The sequence below is a fragment of the Saimiri boliviensis genome, chromosome 6 (genome assembly GCF_048565385.1).
Source record: "Saimiri boliviensis isolate mSaiBol1 chromosome 6, mSaiBol1.pri, whole genome shotgun sequence".
Classification (NCBI taxonomy): Eukaryota; Metazoa; Chordata; class Mammalia; order Primates; family Cebidae; genus Saimiri; species Saimiri boliviensis.
Genome location: NC_133454.1, coordinates 66,797,164 through 66,815,029, shown reverse-complemented (window position 1 = coordinate 66,815,029; position 17,866 = coordinate 66,797,164). Strand labels below are relative to the sequence as shown.

Genomic DNA, 17,866 nt, shown 5'->3' with positions numbered 1-17,866 from the left:
GCAGTAGTGGAGATGAAGTGGAAAGTTAGATCACAAGACACATTTTGCAGGCGGAATTGACAGAACTTGCTGACAATTAAATACAGGTGGTAAGTGAAAGGAACGCTTCAGGGGTGACTCCTGGGCATTTAGCACGAACTCTTGAGTCAAGGGTGGTTCCATTTACTGACACAGGAACAATTGATGGGGACAGGTATATAGCACCACATAAAAAGAAAGTCAATTTGGAGAATGTTAGGTTTGAGCTTTCTGAAAGGTGTCCAAGTAGAGATGTCAAGTAGACAGATGGATATGTGAGTCTAGAACTCAGAGATGTTTGGGCTGGAGATATAAATTTGAGAGTCATTAACATAAAGATGCCATTTAAATGAGATCACCTAGGGGGAGTGTAGAGAATCCGAAGCAATTTTAAAATGCCAAAGAGGGATGTTAGTTTCACTATCTGATTGTCAAGCCAGGAAAACACTGGGAACTCTATGGGGAGTGAATATTAAGTAGAACCAGTTTTTTGGGAACTAGGAATCGAAAAGAAGCATTGACAGAGAATGACTATTTGAGAAGGATATTTTCAACGTATTTAATAAGTGGTAAGATAATGGTATTAACCACCCAGACCAGGCTCGGAGCACCGCATTGCACAGTGATGAAAAGCCCCATCCTTAGTCTCACAGTTTAGGAGAGGAGGTGAATCAAGAAAATGTTGGAGATAGGTGGGTTTAAGGTAACAGAACAGCAAAGGACATTCAGGGAATTTGGGCACCAACCCAAATGAACTATTTCAGTATTTCAGCAACTGAGACACCATCCTGGTACAGTCTGCCTGAGTAGCAATCAGCCATCCACACAGGGACCCAAAAGATGGAAGATGCAGTTTTAATGAATAAACTGGCCTAAAAAGTGAACTAGAGAGATATTTAGTTTCTTTTTAAACCTAATTCATAATTTCTACTAGCAAAAAATCTGTTTGTGCCCCAATATACGTCTTATTTCCCCGGTTTTGAACCCGACAGCAAGCTGTTTAAATGCCTGTCGCCTCATTAGAGGTCACAAGGAGTATGTCTTGCTCATGTTCCATATTCAGACAGTGCTTAGCCCAGTATTCTACAGTAAATGCAAGACATGTGTAGTTTTCAGTTAAATGTTTGCCGAATGAATGGATAAATATATGATGACTAAATAAATAGGAGTAAAAATGAGGCCAGAAAAGCCATTCTCTCATCCCAATGAGTCAGACACAGGCCACAATTCAATTTCAGAAACTTATAGCCAGAAGAGACCTTATGTATCACTAAATGCATTGGTTTTCATACTACGCTCTGGGAATCCCTGTGGAATCAGAACTGCAGCCTTCCTGGGGCTGCCTTTAAAAAGGAGAGGGAAGGGGTTTTGAGGTGGGAGGCAGTTTGGTCCTCTAATTGTTTCAATTAGAGAAACAATTTTATCTGCTTCCAAATGAGATTTCATTAAAACAAATGATTTAATTATTAAAAAGGAGTCTTAAATAAAAATGTTTAAAGCTATGATGTGATGTAAATTGCTCTATTTCTGTCATTAAAACCCAAAGAGGTTTTGTTGGTTATTAAAATGCGGAGACCCAGAGCGGTCAGGCGACTGCCAAACTTACGCAGTTAGTAGAAAAGAGACCGGGACCTGATGATACTGTGGTCCTTCATGCTGCTTCTGCCTCAATTCCTACACTAACTGCTGGGGTGAGCTCGCCACCACCGCCGTCCATCTGTACACTCACCGGAAGACCACAGGACCACAGCGCTGTCCCAGCTGAATCAGAGCTTGAGGTTGAAAGAGTACAGCCCGCCCCTCTCAGATACCATCCTGTCCCCTGGCCCTTACCTGACTTATAGGAGAATTTAAATACTGAGTGAGGAGTGGAGAGGTGCCCCGTCCCAAGCTCCAAACCTGAATCTATTCAGAATCCAGCTCGGAGCTGCACTGGGCGTATGATCTTCAACCAGAGGAGATGCATTCTGCCAAGAAGCAGATGGGCAAGTCAGATGATCCCTGATCCTGACTCAATTCATGATTCAGAAATATGAACCATTTCTCATTAGACCTCAAAAGTAACTCCTGGTTTCACATGGAAAAAAAAAGTGAATGTTTAAGTAGAAGCGTAGTGACACTGAGGGCTTGGCAGGGATTATGGGCCTCTGACAGGGAGGCTTGCTTTCTTGTTGTGTCTGGACAGGCAAACGTGTCTCCCATTCTGCCTTCCTGAAGCCCGTAAGTATCTCCTGGCCAATGGTCAGGTTCCTTTCTTGGCAGTGGACCTACTAAACGTAGGCAGGGTATTTACATTCCCCATTATATGTTTTAAAATTTCTTTGGCAGAAGAACTGTAAATGCAAAGCAATAGCCTGGCTGGGAGGCAGGGGGCCGTAATTAAAATCCCTTTTTGTTTTTTAAATGGCTTATTAAAATGCTTGTGAAACCTGCTGCACAAAGCAGCAGCCAAAAGCCCGTTGCTGCTAAATGGAATGAAATGGATTTTTCAAATGTCACGCTAGTATCCACTTAATAATACATTTTCCTATAGACAGGACAATAATATATATTTTAATCACTTTTCTACAGGCAAATAGACTGCACAGGAGCTGCCCTTCACTGGCACTTGGAAATTATGAATTTTTCAATAACCTTTTCTATTATTCATCCTGTGTTATTCCGTAACATTTCTGCATGAGAAATGTGCTTCCCAGACACTTTATGAATCTCTTCTATTATTTATTAAACAGCAAGGTGTCTCCCTACAACCCTCACCCCAATCCCCCAGAGAGGGCTGCTGGGAGGAGGGTCCAAACATGCACAGCTACATCCTGGTCATTAATAATTTCATATCTATAACAGAAGCTGATTGAGCAAGTTCCTCCACGTGGCTCAACTTTGGCCGCCGGAGGTGAGCTGCCTCGGAGAGGTGGTGTGTACTCTTTGGGAGAAGGCAAGGAAAACAATCAGCCTAAGGCAGTCTCTGTTTATAGCAATTGGGGCATACTCTCTACTCCTAAACTATCCTTACTCTAGAAGAGAGTCACCTGTAGGGTCTAACTCTGAACCAGGGAGGCAGGATTCCTGGCTTGCATTTTCTGCTACAGATCCAAGGTCTGACTGGGAGAAATCCCCAAACTTTCTTCATGGGTCAGCTGCAGCCTTGACTTCTCTGGGAAGTCTTTCCTGATATACCCTAGACACATAAACTTTTTCTGTGCTTTTGGGGTGCCCTTTCCCTTGCCTATCATGGCATTTGTCACAAAACAATATTTAATTGTTATGAGCCATATGAGGGAGGGGTGGGTTCTCTCCTGCTCACCATTATGACATCGATGACTGGAAATATATTAAGCAGAGGTGTTCAATAATTATTTAGTATTAACGAACGGATATATAAGTAATATGGCCAACAAAATGTTTCTCTCTAAAGCAGCTGTTAACAGGGTCTAAAAGATGCTGAAGATCTATGTAGCAGAGTCATTTACCACTCATCAAATATCCATGCACTCTGACACTTTCTCCCTTCTGTCCCATTGAAGTGAGTCAGGGCCACATGACTAGTTCTGCTCAAGAGACTGGGTAGACAGGGCATGGTGTGCTCAGGGGCCCATGCATCAAGAATGAGAAGAGAGGCCGGGCATGGTGGCTCACGCCTGTCATCTTGGCACTTTGGGAGGCTGAGGTGGGTGGAACCTCTGATGTCAGGAGTTCAAGACCAGCCTGGCCAACATGGTGAAAGCCCATCTCTACTAAAAATACCAAAATTAGCTGTGCACATGGCGGACACCTGTAATCCCAGCTACTCAGGAGGCTGAGGCAGTAGAGTCACTTGAACCCGGGAGGCGGAGGTTGAAGTGAGTTGAGATTGCGCCATTATACTCTACCTGGGTGGCAAGAGCAAGACTCTGTCAAAAAAAGAAAGAAAGAGAGAAAGAGAGAGAAAGAAAGAAAGAGAAAGAAAGAAAGAAGAAAGAAAGAAAGGGAAAGAGAAAGAAAAGAGAGAGAGGGAGGGAGGGAGGGAGGGAGGAAAACAGAAAGGAAGGAAGGAAGGAAAGAGAAAATGAGAAGAGAGCAGCAGTTCTTTTTGCTACTGCTATGCTGCTGGTGGAAGCCAGGTGTTCATATGGTGCAGCTTTTAAGGTGGTGAGTTCCCATCAGCCTGGGATCCCGGTGACTAGTAGTGGGGGGAGCTCCCCGCCCCGAATGCGCTCTTGTGACGCGCGCACAGTGACCTGTGCCCCCTCTGCGCAGTGGGGGAGCAATAGACCTTTGTTTCGGTAAAGCCACACAGAATCCTCCCTAACAGAATCTACATAACCAGGTTAGTGTAGCAGGACAAGCGTGTGCTGAAAGGAATTTGTTGATGTTAGTTTGTTTGTTTTGTTTATCATTTCCAAACACTTCCACTTGGGAACATGAACATTTACCAGAACATTACCATCTGGCACCACAACTAGAAAATAAAACAGTTCTGGAAAAGTTTCTGAAATTCTGAAAATGTAACCTAGTCTTAATACTCCCTGGAGGCATCTCTGACAAGAGTGATGATCAGGGGAATTCTCCCGCCTCTGAAAACTGTGAGTTATGTCCCCATATACCCGTGTCTGCTCCCTTGCATCCTCCCCTTCCAGCCTGGAGAGGGCAGGGTCTGAGCTGGGTCCCCAGGGGGGACCCCTTACCCTGCTCCTCTGTGGAGCCTGGAGGAGCAGAGCCAATGGATCCCAGCCTGAAGGGCTGGAGGTCTGCGGCTCCCTTCCCTGGGGCCTGGGCCACTGAGGCTGGCCACGTTTCCAGTTTTGTTGGTGGTCTCTCTGCGGGATTTTCTGATGGGTTGTGGATGCCTGATGGGCTTTTTTTTCACCTTGGGCAAATGAACTCTGTTGTATTCTTCTGGGTGAACTTTCCCTAAAGCTAACAAGGCTTAACAAAGATAACTTAATAAAGACAAGGGGCTGCTTGGTGCTGGGAGACGTGCACCCCCTTGATGCACAGACCAGAGGTAGGAACCAGCAGATTTTAACTGAATGTTCTCCCCATCAGTTTTTGCCTTCCCCTCACTCTGGGGCCACCTGAAAGGGGGAGATTACAGTGGAGACACTGAACACAAAGCTCAGGGACAGGACCATTGCACCAAAGGCCCCTCCTGCCCAGGGATAAGGGCGGAGGGCAGTGCACTGCAGTGGAAACAGGAAAAGGAACTTGTGTGTGTTAGGCCTTGATATGTCCAGGTGGGATAAAAGGGGAGCTCGGCCCAGAATGAAGGAGCTGAAGTGGACAGGGGAGCCGGGAAGCCGGAGTTGTGTTTCCCAGCTGGAATTTGCTGAGAGCAGCCTCTGCACGTGCTTCCCCACCAAGCTGGAGCGGAAAGCAGTGCTAGTGGAGGCAGGGTGGGGAAGAAAGGGGAGGAGAGACTCAGAGAGACAGAGAGACAGGAGCAGAGACAAAGAGGTGGAGAGAGGAAGCCAGAGCAAGTGCAATAGACAGCTTGAACTTCCCACGTGGCATAAAAGTTTCCCAGGGCCCAACCTGAGTGTGACGGTTAATATCGAGTGTCAACCTGATGGGGTTGAAGGATACAAAATACTGATCCTGGGCGTGTGTGTGTGAGGATGTTGTTAAAGGAGATTAACACCTGAGTCAGTGGACTGGGAAAGGCAGACCCACCCTTAATCTGGATGGACACAATCTAATCAGCTGCCAGCGCAGCTGGAATATAAGCAGGCAGAAAAACGGGAAAAGAGAGACTGGCCTAGCCTTCCCATTTACGTCTTTCTCCTGTGCTGGATGCTTTCTGTCCTCAAACAGTGGAGTCCAGGTTCTTCAGTTTTGGAACTCGGACTGGCTGGCTCGCCTTGCTCCTCAGCTTGCAGACGACCCACTGTGGGACCTTGTAATCGTGTGAGTTAATACTTAATGAACTCATCTAATAAGTATTAACTCACATGATCACAAGGTTCCACAATGGGCCGTCTCTCTCTCTCTCTCTCTCTCTCTCTCTCTCTCACACACACACACACACACACACACACACATATGTATATATGTAAGTCATCTCACATATATATATATGTAAACTCATATATACATAAACTCATATATACGTAAACTCATATATATATGTAAACTCATATGTACGTAAACTCATATATATGTAAACTCATATATACGTAAACTCATATATACGTAAACTCATATATATATGTAAACTCATATGTACGTAAACTCATATATATGTAAACTCATATATACGTAAACTCATATATATGTAAACTCATATATACGTAAACTCATATGTACGTAAACTCATATATACGTAAACTCATATATACGTAAACTCATATATATGTAAACTCATATGTACGTAAACTCATATATATGTAAACTCATATATACGTAAACTCATATATACGTAAACTCATATATATATTCCATTAGTTTTGTCCCTGTAGAGAACCCTGAGTGACACACTGAGTATCACATTAACTAGGAGAATCAGTCCGAGTTCCAGCCCCAGGGATGTCTGATGGAGTATGGGCTGCACCACAGGCACACAGGTAGAAGACCTCTGAGGACGTGGGGAAAGGGCTGGGGCCTGCGTGGTGTCCTTAGACATACTTTCTGTTACCGCGAATTTACCAGAACCCTAAATGATGCCGGCCCTGCTGCCTGCTAGCTCAGTGGAAAGGAAGGCTAGAGGGGGTGGCAGGAGGAGGTCGGCAGAGGAGGAAAACCCAGAGGGAATATGTCAGCAGTCTGCAGACTATGGGCCTTGGGCCAGATTCCACCGGCCACCTCCTTTTGTAAATGACATTTGACTGGTACAGCCACGGCCATTTGTTTACCTGTGATGCCATCATGCTAGAGTCTAGTATTTGCAGTGGAGATCTTATGGCCCCCAAAGCCTAAAATATTCACTGACTCCGTCTTTACTAAATATGCTTGCCGATCCCTGGACTCTCACTTAAATAATAATCTCGAATTTGACAACAAAAAGAAGACAGATATTAGATCAAACTGAAGATACTAGAAAGCATCTCGATCGAGGTATCTTTTCACCAAGGGGAAGGAAAAGTCAGGTCAGCAACACCTCGGAGTTCAATAGAAAGTCATCCAGTTAAATATCAGGAGTAGGTCCAGCCACAAGGGAGGTATTAGCTTCACGTTACAAACAAGTCAAACAGCATCCCGGTCACAACGTTGGCAACTGTTGATGAAGACTCAAGGCGTTCTTCCACCCCACCCCGCGATGCAGATGGTGACTGCAAAAGGACCGAGCTCCTCAATGAGGCAGGTCAGTCAATCCAGGCATGGGCTCCAGTATTTCACGTCCTATTGACAAGAACCCCTGTCTTCTTTCTACTGCTTTATTGTTCAATTAAACCATTCCCTGCCTAGCCCTGTCCCTGAATCTGCTCTGAAGTATTTAGGGTTTGCTTTTGAGGTCTTCCTGAGCTACTTTTGCCTTCCTGCAAATCCCTCTAATTTTCCAAAGTCCTCAGTAGTTTCTAAAAGGAGGCACAGAGGCTTGATACACCTTCTCTGTCAACTCAAAACTTTTATCTGTACACAGTCCATCCTAGGGGTCTGTGAAGAGTCAGTTCTGGCAAATACAAGCTTCTTTTCTTTCATCTGAGCCAAGCCTCCTCCACAGTCAGCAGCTCTCCAAATATCATTTATTTATGTGGGTTTTAGAATAAGAGGGGAACACAATTTCTTGTGATGGAGATGTCATTTGCAAAATAATAGTGTCTCAGCTGATGAGAGGCAAACACCCCCAGGGGTCAGTCCTACTAAATGACACATCTTTCTTCACTGTTTAGCTTGTGAGGATACATAAGCTGAGCCCTTGCACTAATTTCTGGGTCTTTTTTTCCCTCTTCACGTGAACTGCTCAGCCCTCTTGAATTGTAGAATCTGTATTCCTAATTGGATCTCATCAAAGCTTTCTGTTGCCTTCAGCTGGTGGAGGCGAAAGGTGATGTGGAGGGAGGGTACAGACACCAGCAGGTGATTCGCTGGTGGACCATGCTGGGTGTTTGCTGTGGCTGGATGAGCCCTAGACAGAGCAGTAAGCCTCATGCTGAGACTCAGCTACAGCCATCCCACCTCCTTCAAGTCACTGCCCTTACTACCCAAATGGCAAAACAGCTATGATGTTGAATTCCCCCTTCATTAAAGACTCGGTTGCATTAGACATTGTGCCAAGCATTCTGCATACATTTTATGATTTAAACCCAACAAAATATTATGAAGGAGATACATCTTTAGATCGGTTTTACAAGTAAGAGAACAGAGCCCAGAGAGGTTGAACAAGAGGCTTAAAGACACACAGGTACTGAGGGGCTGAGCAGGAATGCAAGGCCAGGTAGTGGAAGAGGGGAAAAATGACTGCAGTACCTAGAGTGTATAATGACCCATTCTCCTATCTTTCCTGTCAACTTCTCCAGGTCTCAGTGCAGGTGAACAAGCCAGAGCTCATTTCCTTCCTTTGACCTCCCTGCAAGAATTTGCAATATTTTCCGCAGAAGGAGCATTGTTACCAACATTAAATTAGTACACTTTCAGGCATGGTGGCTCATGCCTATAATCCCAGCACTCTGGGAGGCTGAGGTGGGAGGGTGGCTTGAGCAAAGCAGTTTGAGAACAGCCTGGGCAATACAGTGAGACCCCATCTTAAGAAAAGAATTTTTAAAAAATAGTTAGCTGAGCACGATGGTATGCACTGAAGTCCTAGCTACTTGGGAGGCTGAGGTGGGAGAATCACTTGAGCTTGGGAGGCAGAGGTTGTCGTGAGCTGAAAGCTTACCCCTGCGCTCCAGCCTGGGTGACAGAGCAAGACCCTGTCTTAAAAAATTTTTGCTAAGCTTTCTTTTTGTTATAAATGTAATATGAGAGCATTACATAAGATTTTGGAGAAAAGGAACTAAAGAGAACCAACTCTTAATATACTGGACTAATGCGAACACTCAGTACTTGGTACAGGACAGCTGTACTAGATTTCAAAAAATTTACAGGACATAACAGAATTTTTCCCCCTGATTCTTCCCAGGACCAAGCTATTACAAATGACAAATAAACTGGACCTATTAGTGTGTATTTTTTCCTTAAATCCATTTATCATGAGATATATACTCTGAGTTTTCCTGACTTCTGTCTAGAGTGATCATCCTTATGCATTTAGAGGCAAAGAATCTTCCATGTTCATCACAAACAAGACTATAAAAGGCATAGAATTTAGCAATTTTTGGACGGCAACCTAACCAAATATTGAATCTCTGAATGCATTCATCTTAACATATCTATGAAAAAGATCCACTAGGCACCATGCAGGTACTATAGGGGGTAATAAAATGAAACACAGGCCTTGCCTTCAGAGCGCTTACAGTCTAGTGGCAGACAGACAGACAAACAGATAATCATAAAGCAATCTGCCAAGTGCAGGCACTGATATGTCTAGAAACACAGATCAACATGCTCCTCATGAGGTCACAGAATGTGGTACAAAACAAAAGAAAATACAACAAAATACAAGAGGTTTTAGAACTGGATTGAGTGAATTTTAAATCTCAGCTTTGTCCACGTACTATCAGCTGGATGATCTTTGAGCACTTGGGCTCAGTTTTCTCATCTATGAAGCAGAGGTAATAATGAGCTTTTACAAAGCTCTGGTAGGGAATAAAAAGGGTAACGTGTTGTGTCATCCGCTCAGAACAGTGCGTGCTATGGCAGTGGGGCGGGGCAGGGAAGCCTTTCCATTTGCCTTGTTTCAGATCCACAGGCAGACCCTGGTGAGGCTCAGTCCTCTGCCTGACATGATGGGTGGGTAACTTGCAGCCAGCAGCCTGTCTCCAGGAGATGCTAGCACCCCACCTGCTGAGAGCTAGATGGGGTGCTAGCATCCCTTGCTTGTCAGAAGACAAGAAGCTCCCTTGCTTGTCAGAAGACAACTATAGCAGCGAAGGCAATTCTTATAATCTCCAGACTTCCTGAAGCAAAGTCCAAGCTGAAAGAGGGGACCTAGCAATTAGAGGAACTAATGGCACTGGGGAAGGAGAGGTGTGAGGATTGGCGGGGGCTGCAGGAGGGGCAGGGCTGCTCTTTGCCTATTTCATCTATTGAGTGGAGAGGGAGAGAATGGGAAATAAATAATAGTTTGCTTTCTGCTGGATGTTGGAGCACATTTCCTGCCAATAGTGCCACTCACAAGGGCAACTGCTTGACACTTAGGCAAGGGAGTGTGCAGGGAGAACAGGACAAGATAAAATTACAAGTGACAGCATAGCCTGTGTCTGCAATTACAGTGCATTGTAAACAAGGAGAATTGCAATTCCAGCTGCCAGACATGGCCGGAGATTGGCAGGGATGGGCAGCATCAGAGATGATGGCAGGCTGCTGCACATCTGGTCTGAGCCCAGCGTTGTGGGGAGGCTGGGGCCAGGGAGAGGGGAGCTGGGGGCTGCAGCAGGGGGAGCATGACAGACCAGGGCTGACGAGGAGACCAGGCAGAGAGAGGGAGCAAGCGGTGTTGGTGGGGAAGGAGGAGGAAAGAGCCCCGAAAGGTCAACTTGGAACTATGGATTGTGTGTGTTGTGTAGTATGTGTGGTGTGTGGTGTATGGTGTGTGGGCTGTGTGTGTGTGTGTGTGTGTGTGTGTGTGTGTGTGTGTGTGTGTTTGGGAAGGTGAATAGGAGAAAGGAAATTTCAGGTCCTGGTTGCTTGGCTGTCATCACCACTGCAGGACAAAAGAAACCAGTTTTTTAATTTTTTTTTTTTGAAAGACCTATTATATGCCAAGCTTTGTAAGGAATTTTAAATATGTTATTTGAATGATCTGTACCACAACCATTTAAGCACTGACCTGTTTACTAAACAAGTCATTACGGAGCATGTGTGATTTCCAGGCCCTGGGCTAGACTTTGTGGATCTTAGGTTAAAAGGAAATAGCCGCTGCTCTTAATGAGGTAGATATATCAAAGCCATTTTGCAGATGAGGAAATTGAGTCTCAGAAAGGTGAAGTTACATGCTCAAAGCTTCTCAGCCAGCAGCAGTGTGAGGACACCAGTCTCGGCCTGAAGCCAACCCAGCATGCTCTATCACCTATTTTAGCAGAGACCCGGGAATTCGGCCTCCCGCAGTCTCTGATCCTTTGACAACTATTAAGTTAAATAGGATTTAAGTGGAGTGAGTGCATAGTGGATGCCCAATAAAAATAGTTTCCTACCCCTCATCATTGACTTAACCATTGACTTAACCTATTATGGGGAGTATCGTTATCCAACCAGAGGCAGAAGTGTTCCACTTGCGTAAGTGGGGGAAAAGAAGGGAGACTGACCTACAGCAGGCGAGGCTGTGGGATTACCTGGTGCTGGGCTTCTGGCAACTGAGTAGTTCCTACCCAGAGCATAACACAAGAGCTGTTTCTCTAATACAATCAGAAAATGAGAAGTGAAGGCAGGCTTACCAGTGAAGGCAGGCTTACCTTGCAGCAGGAGGAATTCAGGTTAGACACAGGAAAGTGCATTTCAACTGTGAATGAAATGTCCCCTTCCCGTTCGTGCTGGTGCCTGCTACTAGACACATAAGCAGTCTGGTATTTTCCCAGTGGCTGTGATGAGCAGGGCTGAGCCATCCACACTAAGCTTCCTCCATGTGACTGACAGCACCTATCTACCTGGTGAAAGACACACTGGAGGCAACAGAGTTGGGGTTTGCTTTATCAGTGACCTTTTCAGGGAGCAAATCTCAAGCCTTGCCTCATTTGAGCTGGGAGCTACCCGGCGCAGCTCACCACTAGACAGTCCTGTTGGGCAGGGAATCCATGCATCTCCGTGTAGGGCTGTCAGATGGGACGAATCTCAGCAGGCTGGGTGCTAAACCCAGTGGGGAGGCAGGGTGTGCCCCCCTTCCGTCTCCCCCAGCTCAGTTCCATGGACTGTCAGCAGCGGCTACACCAGGCAGGCCCATGGGGAGACTTCGTCTCTCCCCAGCAGGGTCTCAGAGCACAGCGCAGCTTGTCTCTGCTGGAAGTCATTTGTTACAGATCTGGGACCCTCAGGAGGGCCCCTCTTTCCCCAGGGACCTTTCAGTGCTGGCTGAGTCTTCTGGTTCTGCGATGAGTGAGTGACATGAAGAAGATGAGAGCAGTGAGCAGAGAACCCTGCAGTGGGGGCTGGGAGGAGGTGAGGAATTTGAGTCTTAACAGCTGAGCTGGCAAGAAATTTCCCTAAGAAGTCGGAGCTCTGGTTGAATCAGTGCTGCTGACTCTCCCAGAATGGATGAAGTGAAACTATGCCTAAGGATTTCATGTGGTTCATGCAGTGTGCTTGCCGTTCCGGTCACCGCAGGTTACCTGGAACCTTCTCCTGAGAGTGCAATCCTGCCTCCAGCCCACATCACTTCAGGGCCACTGAGCACTGCCCAAATGATGATTGGGTATCCCCTGCATTTTATCTCTTTGGAGGTATGTGGGGACGGCCACCCTCAGTAATTAAGAGCATTGGATTTGGGGTCATACCTGGGTTAAACCTCACATCTGCCATTTATACAGTACAGCTTGGACAAGTCTCGTAAGTTGTTTTAGGAAGCCCATTTCCTCACCTACAAGATGGGGAAAACAGCCCCCACATCAGTTGCCATGCAGATCAGTTTCGATAGCATTCTAAAACCCTTACACAGTGCCTGGCCATGAGTCAGCATTCAAAGAAGGAACGGTATTATAATAATAAGTTGGAAATGCTGCCAGTGCCCTGATATTGGGACATTAAGAAGCCATCCAATTTTTCCTCTTGCAGTGCAGGGGACACTTCACTCAGCACTTTGCTTGGACGCCACAGACCAGCTTCCACGACACTTCCTCTGGCCCTGTCTCTGGGATCTGCTTTGCACTGTTTTCTGCCCCTGTTCTAAAACTCTCAGGCTCTGACTTTGGCCTCCCAGAGTGTCTCTTGGCCCTCCTCCTCGGAGGTATCAACCTGTTTGCTGTTTTCAGTCTAATGAACCCTCAGCTCTTGGACAGACCCACTTCTGAGTGCTAGAGGTGTCTCTGCTTGTCTGCTCCCACCTGCTTCCCCACGATGGGATTTGAATTTTGACACAAGCCCCCAGGGTCATCACTGCTGTCAGACAGTCCTGGTTCTAAAAACAAAAAGGACACAGATGACTTTTGACTAGGGCAGGACAGAGGTTCTCCATGCTGCCCCTTTCATGAGAGTGAGCCTCCCAGTGGTAGCAAGATCAAGGGCTGGGCACAGGGGAGAGTTTGAGCAAAACAGACTGAAAGATGAATTACATTCACAGATTATCTCGGGTGTCACTTCTCTAGCATTGCAGTGAGAACTTTCCAGTTCCTTGGTGAATATCTAATTTAGGAGAATCCTGGCACGTGGCTGGGGAAGAGTGTATCCCTTGCTTCTTTGTTGGGTTTTAGCACGGAAAGACCATTCTTTGTTACTTTCTGAAATGTACTACTTATGTGGGGATTGAGCTTGCCACGCTGTATTACTTGATATAAGCCTCACACCTCCAGCTGAGGGACATCAGGTGGGCACAATAAATGCTCTGGAAACTTTGCTTTCATCTCCTCAGTGGTGAGGCCAGGCATTGACCTGGCATCAAGTGTGTGTGTGCACATGTGTATGTGTGGATGAATGAAAATTTTTCAACAAGGTGATGAGGAAGGGGTGGGATTGTGCCTCCCTGCCATGTATACGTCACCTTCAAACCTAGGACATGGAAGGCATAAGACACAAAAGAACAAATAATGATTTGGAGTTAAATAAGGCGGAGAGGAGAAAAACACATTGGTTTCATCATCATGGGTAAGAAAGAAGAGGATGGGGTTGTTTTGCCTCTGCAGAAGCTCGCGTGAGAAACCCTGGACAGCAGTTTCCAGATACAGAATGGATATGTAGGCAGCTTTTGATTACAGCACTAACTGAGCGGGATAGCAGTGTGAAAAATCCAGAGTGCTAGTGCTGGAAGGACTAGGAGAGTCTCCAGTCTCATCACTTTATAATGAAGAATGTGTGTCCCAGGGAAGAGAAGAATGCCCTGCTTAAATTCATGTGTATTATTAATGGTAGGATATTTACAAGAAACTGAGTCTCCTGACTTCTAGCCCAGTGCTTTCTCACTACAAGCAGAGCCTACACACGTGTGCATGCGTGCACACACACACACACACACACACACACACTTCCAGGTTAACAATAGCATGGTTTCCTGTATAACTCTGCTGTGTTAATCTCATTTAAACACTACATTTATCATGACACCCGCCTTCTCACAAACCTTCAGTGTCCACTCACAAATTAAAGGATGAAGATCAAACTCTCCCCTAGCATGCTGAGACATTGAGTCCTCTGCAGCGCGAGGCCCCATTACTCTCCCATAGAAACCCTCCACTTCCACATTGCACGAGTCACACCTCTGTTAATTCCATTTCTCTTTTTTTTCTTGTTCCAAACCCAAATCACAGCACAGCAGCTCACAGTGAGTCCTTTCAGAATCATCCAGCAGTTAATGTCTTTAACCAATTTAACAATAAGTACACATTACCCTGAGTTAAATATTTATTTTTAATGTTTACATAAGCAGGATGAGGACCTTGTCTGACATAGTTTTCTATACCCAACTAGCCTGATGCCATTCCCCATAGTAGGTTCACTGTAAGTGTTAAACATTTGATGTTCAGTAAAATTTTACAAGCACTAGAATTTTTGATTGAAGACCTTTTCTTTTGATTGTCTGCTTTGGTTCTAGGTAGACTCAAGCTACCAAGATGGCAAATCCCTCTGGCTTTTGCTGGGTTTTGTGTCCCTGCCCTATCCAGAATCAACACCTATAAAATATACCAAAAGATAAACATCCCCATTCCTTAATTCAAATTTGATAACCATGGCATACTAGTACTGACTCAAACTATATTGCCAAGAAAATTTAGAGTAGTGGCCAAGAGAAAGGATTTTTTGTTTCAGGCAATATTGGAAATAATCTGATGTTACTTTCAAAATGAAGTTATACAAAGCCTGTGGCTTTGCTCTGGGGCAAGCTCTCACTGTCTCTTGAGTTGCTCACTGTGGGAGAGTCAGCTGCCATGTTGTGAGGAAGCCCTGTGCAGAGGCCTACTTGACAAGGGACCAAAACCTGCCAACAGTCATGTGAGAAAGCTTGAAGCAGATCTCTCATTTTGTCTTAACCCTTCTATTTGCTAATTGTGGCTGGGAGTTAACAATAATCTCTCTGTGCCTCAGTTTCCTCATCTGTGAAATGGGGATGCTTTTAGTAACCACTTCACATGGTGATGTAAAATCAAAGAAGACAATACATGGAAATCATTTAGAAAGGCACCTGGAACATAGCATGCATTCCACACCTACACATGCTTTATTGTTAGTTGTCTTTCTGCATCCTTGCCTTATTGAATGCTCAATTATGGGTCACTCTTCCTCATCAACCTCACCCTAAAGATGATGATTTGGTTTTTCTCTCTCTCAGTTTGTATTCCAAGAGCCCTGAACTTGTTTTGATCTCTGACAACCTCTTCTTTCATGCTGTCAACTCCTGTAATTCTCTCTGTGGCTGGCCCCTGTTTGACTGACTTCCTCCAATTGTTTCTGATGCACAGTCATGAAAGAATAGAGTCCTGGACTGGGTGCAGTGGAGCATTTAAGATGCAATTCCACTCATGCAGGTGGGTGTTAAAACTGGTGAAATAAGCTTTCCATATATAGGACAAAATTTAAAAATACATCACATAGTATCAATTTTATTCTACATCTGTATTATTCATCAATTTTTCAATTAACCAATATTTGTGAGTCCTAAGACTGGATTGTATTTAATAATTTGAATTTGTCTGAAATGGCAAGTCAGGATAATTTGTGATTAAGAGTATGGACTTTGAAGTAAGGCTTTTATTAGCTATCTAACATTGAGACATGTATTTAAACTTTCTGTGGCTTAGCTACCTTATCTGTAAAATGGAAATAATAATAGAAATTACTCCAGAGGGAGAATGGGTAAATAAAATGAGATAATACAATGCAAGTCACGTGGACTAATGACTGGGTGTAGTTAGTACTGGTTAGTGTCCTTCTCTTTTCTAAGTACTTCTTCTTGCTCCATAGCCTCCCAATTGAGCATCACTTATTTTTTAGGTCAACTTAAATTAATTTGATGTAATGGATTGCCTGATACATCTTTCAATAGCTAAAGTTGCTCTAGGTTCAGAAATGGTCAGTGTGAGATAAGTGATACAGATTGTTCTTTCCAAAGAGTTAAAAACACTTAGCAGTCTTTTAGTGCTGAAGCTGGTGGTCTACTTTCTTTTTCTTTTAAAGCACCTTAAGAGGAGCATAGAGTATTATAGTGGCCTGAGAACCCATTGTATTAGTTATCCGTTGCTGTGTAACAAATAAAGCAGCCTGAACAACAAATTTATTATCTCACAATTTTTGGGGTCAGAAATCTTGGAAGAGTTGAGCTGGGTGTCTCTGACTCAGGGTCACTCCTAAGGGTACAGTCAATCTGTGGGCCAGGGCTGTGGTCTCCTCTAAAGACTGGCCTGGAAGGAGGAGCAGGTCTGCCTCAAGCTCACTCATGTGACTGTTAGCAGGTTAGGGGTCTCTACACAGGGCTTCCTCACAACATGGCAGCTGGCTCCCTGAGTGAATCCAAGAGGGAGTGAGAGAGCTTGCCTAAGAGGAAATCCATGAGCTTTTTGTCACTTAATTGTGGAAGTGGCATCCCCTCACTACAGCTGTATGCTATTTGAAGGTGAGGGTCTGAAGCCCATCTCAGTGGCTGTCTGCCACAATCATCTACATACAGGTGACCTCTGGAGAGGCTTTGAATGCACATGGCTTTGTGAACCTATGGAAAAACTGAGGCTGGAGAATCCTTTGAGCCTAGGAGTTCGAGCCCAGCCTCAGCAACATAGTAAGGCTTTGTCTCTACAAAAAAAAAAAAAAATTAAAAAAAAAATAGCTGGGCATCGTGGTACACGCCTGTGATCCCAGCTATTTGGGAGGCTGAGATGGGAGGACTGCTTAAGCCTGGGAAGTTGAGGTGTCAATGAGCTGTGATTGTATCACTACATTCCAGCCTGGGTGACAGAGAGAGACCCTGTCTCAAAAAAAAAAAAAAAAAAAAAAAAAGGAAAAACTAAAATTTTAAAAGTCTAATGTTTTAAAAGTCTAATGCGCACACATACATATACACGAGATTACCTATGAGAATGTGTAATTTCACTGGCCTTTTAGAGATCAGTTACTACAGGTAAGGTTCTGCGCTCAACAGTGTGTAAACACAATCCCATTTAGTTAGCAGAGAGAACTTGCGTGGGTGGAAGCTTTGAGTTAGGTTCTGGCAAATGGGTGAGAATCTGAGTGGGCAGGGAGAAGAACGGAAAGATGATAAGGAAAAACACTAGAAAATCAACATGGCCTGGAGCCACAGAGGGAAAAAGGAAGGGACACAAAGAGAAAATGAGCTGAAACAGAGAAGCCAAAAATAGGACAAACCACATACTACAACCATTTGGGGCAGGCAAGATTTTTACACTTTTTCTATCTTGGTGTTTTGATGAAATGCCCTAGATAGAGGCATGAAGCGAAATAGAGAAGGGGGATGTGAATTCCATGGCCTTTCAAAATCTACTCGACTCTGGGCACCCGTGATTCCACACCTGATGGTGCCCCAGAGAGAACAGCAACCCTCTGCCCTCACAACTGTGCTTACTGTGTGCTCACACAACACGGTGGTGTTGGCTCGGGCGCCCTCTGTGGGCAGAGAGGAGTTCAGTCCTGCCCCTCTGCCCTCCTTTCCTGCGGGAACTAAACCCCAAAAGAGGGCCGAAGAAGT

General features: G+C 45.0%; 1 protein-coding gene across 12 annotated transcripts in view; it reads right to left on the bottom strand.

Moving 5' to 3' along the window:
- NTM (neurotrimin) overlaps nt 1–17,866 on the bottom strand; it is a 969,594-nt gene that overhangs the window by 749,000 nt on the left and 202,728 nt on the right. The window contains exon 1 of one of the 12 annotated variants that reach the window (XM_039471032.2): nt 1,918–1,936. The exons of 10 other annotated variants lie outside the window; for them this stretch is intronic. The gene's annotated coding sequence lies outside the window, so the exon portion shown is untranslated. Of the gene's footprint in view, nt 1–1,851; nt 1,893–1,917; nt 1,937–17,866 lie in introns of those variants that run through there. One more of the 12 variants, XM_074400889.1, reaches the window with a different exon arrangement.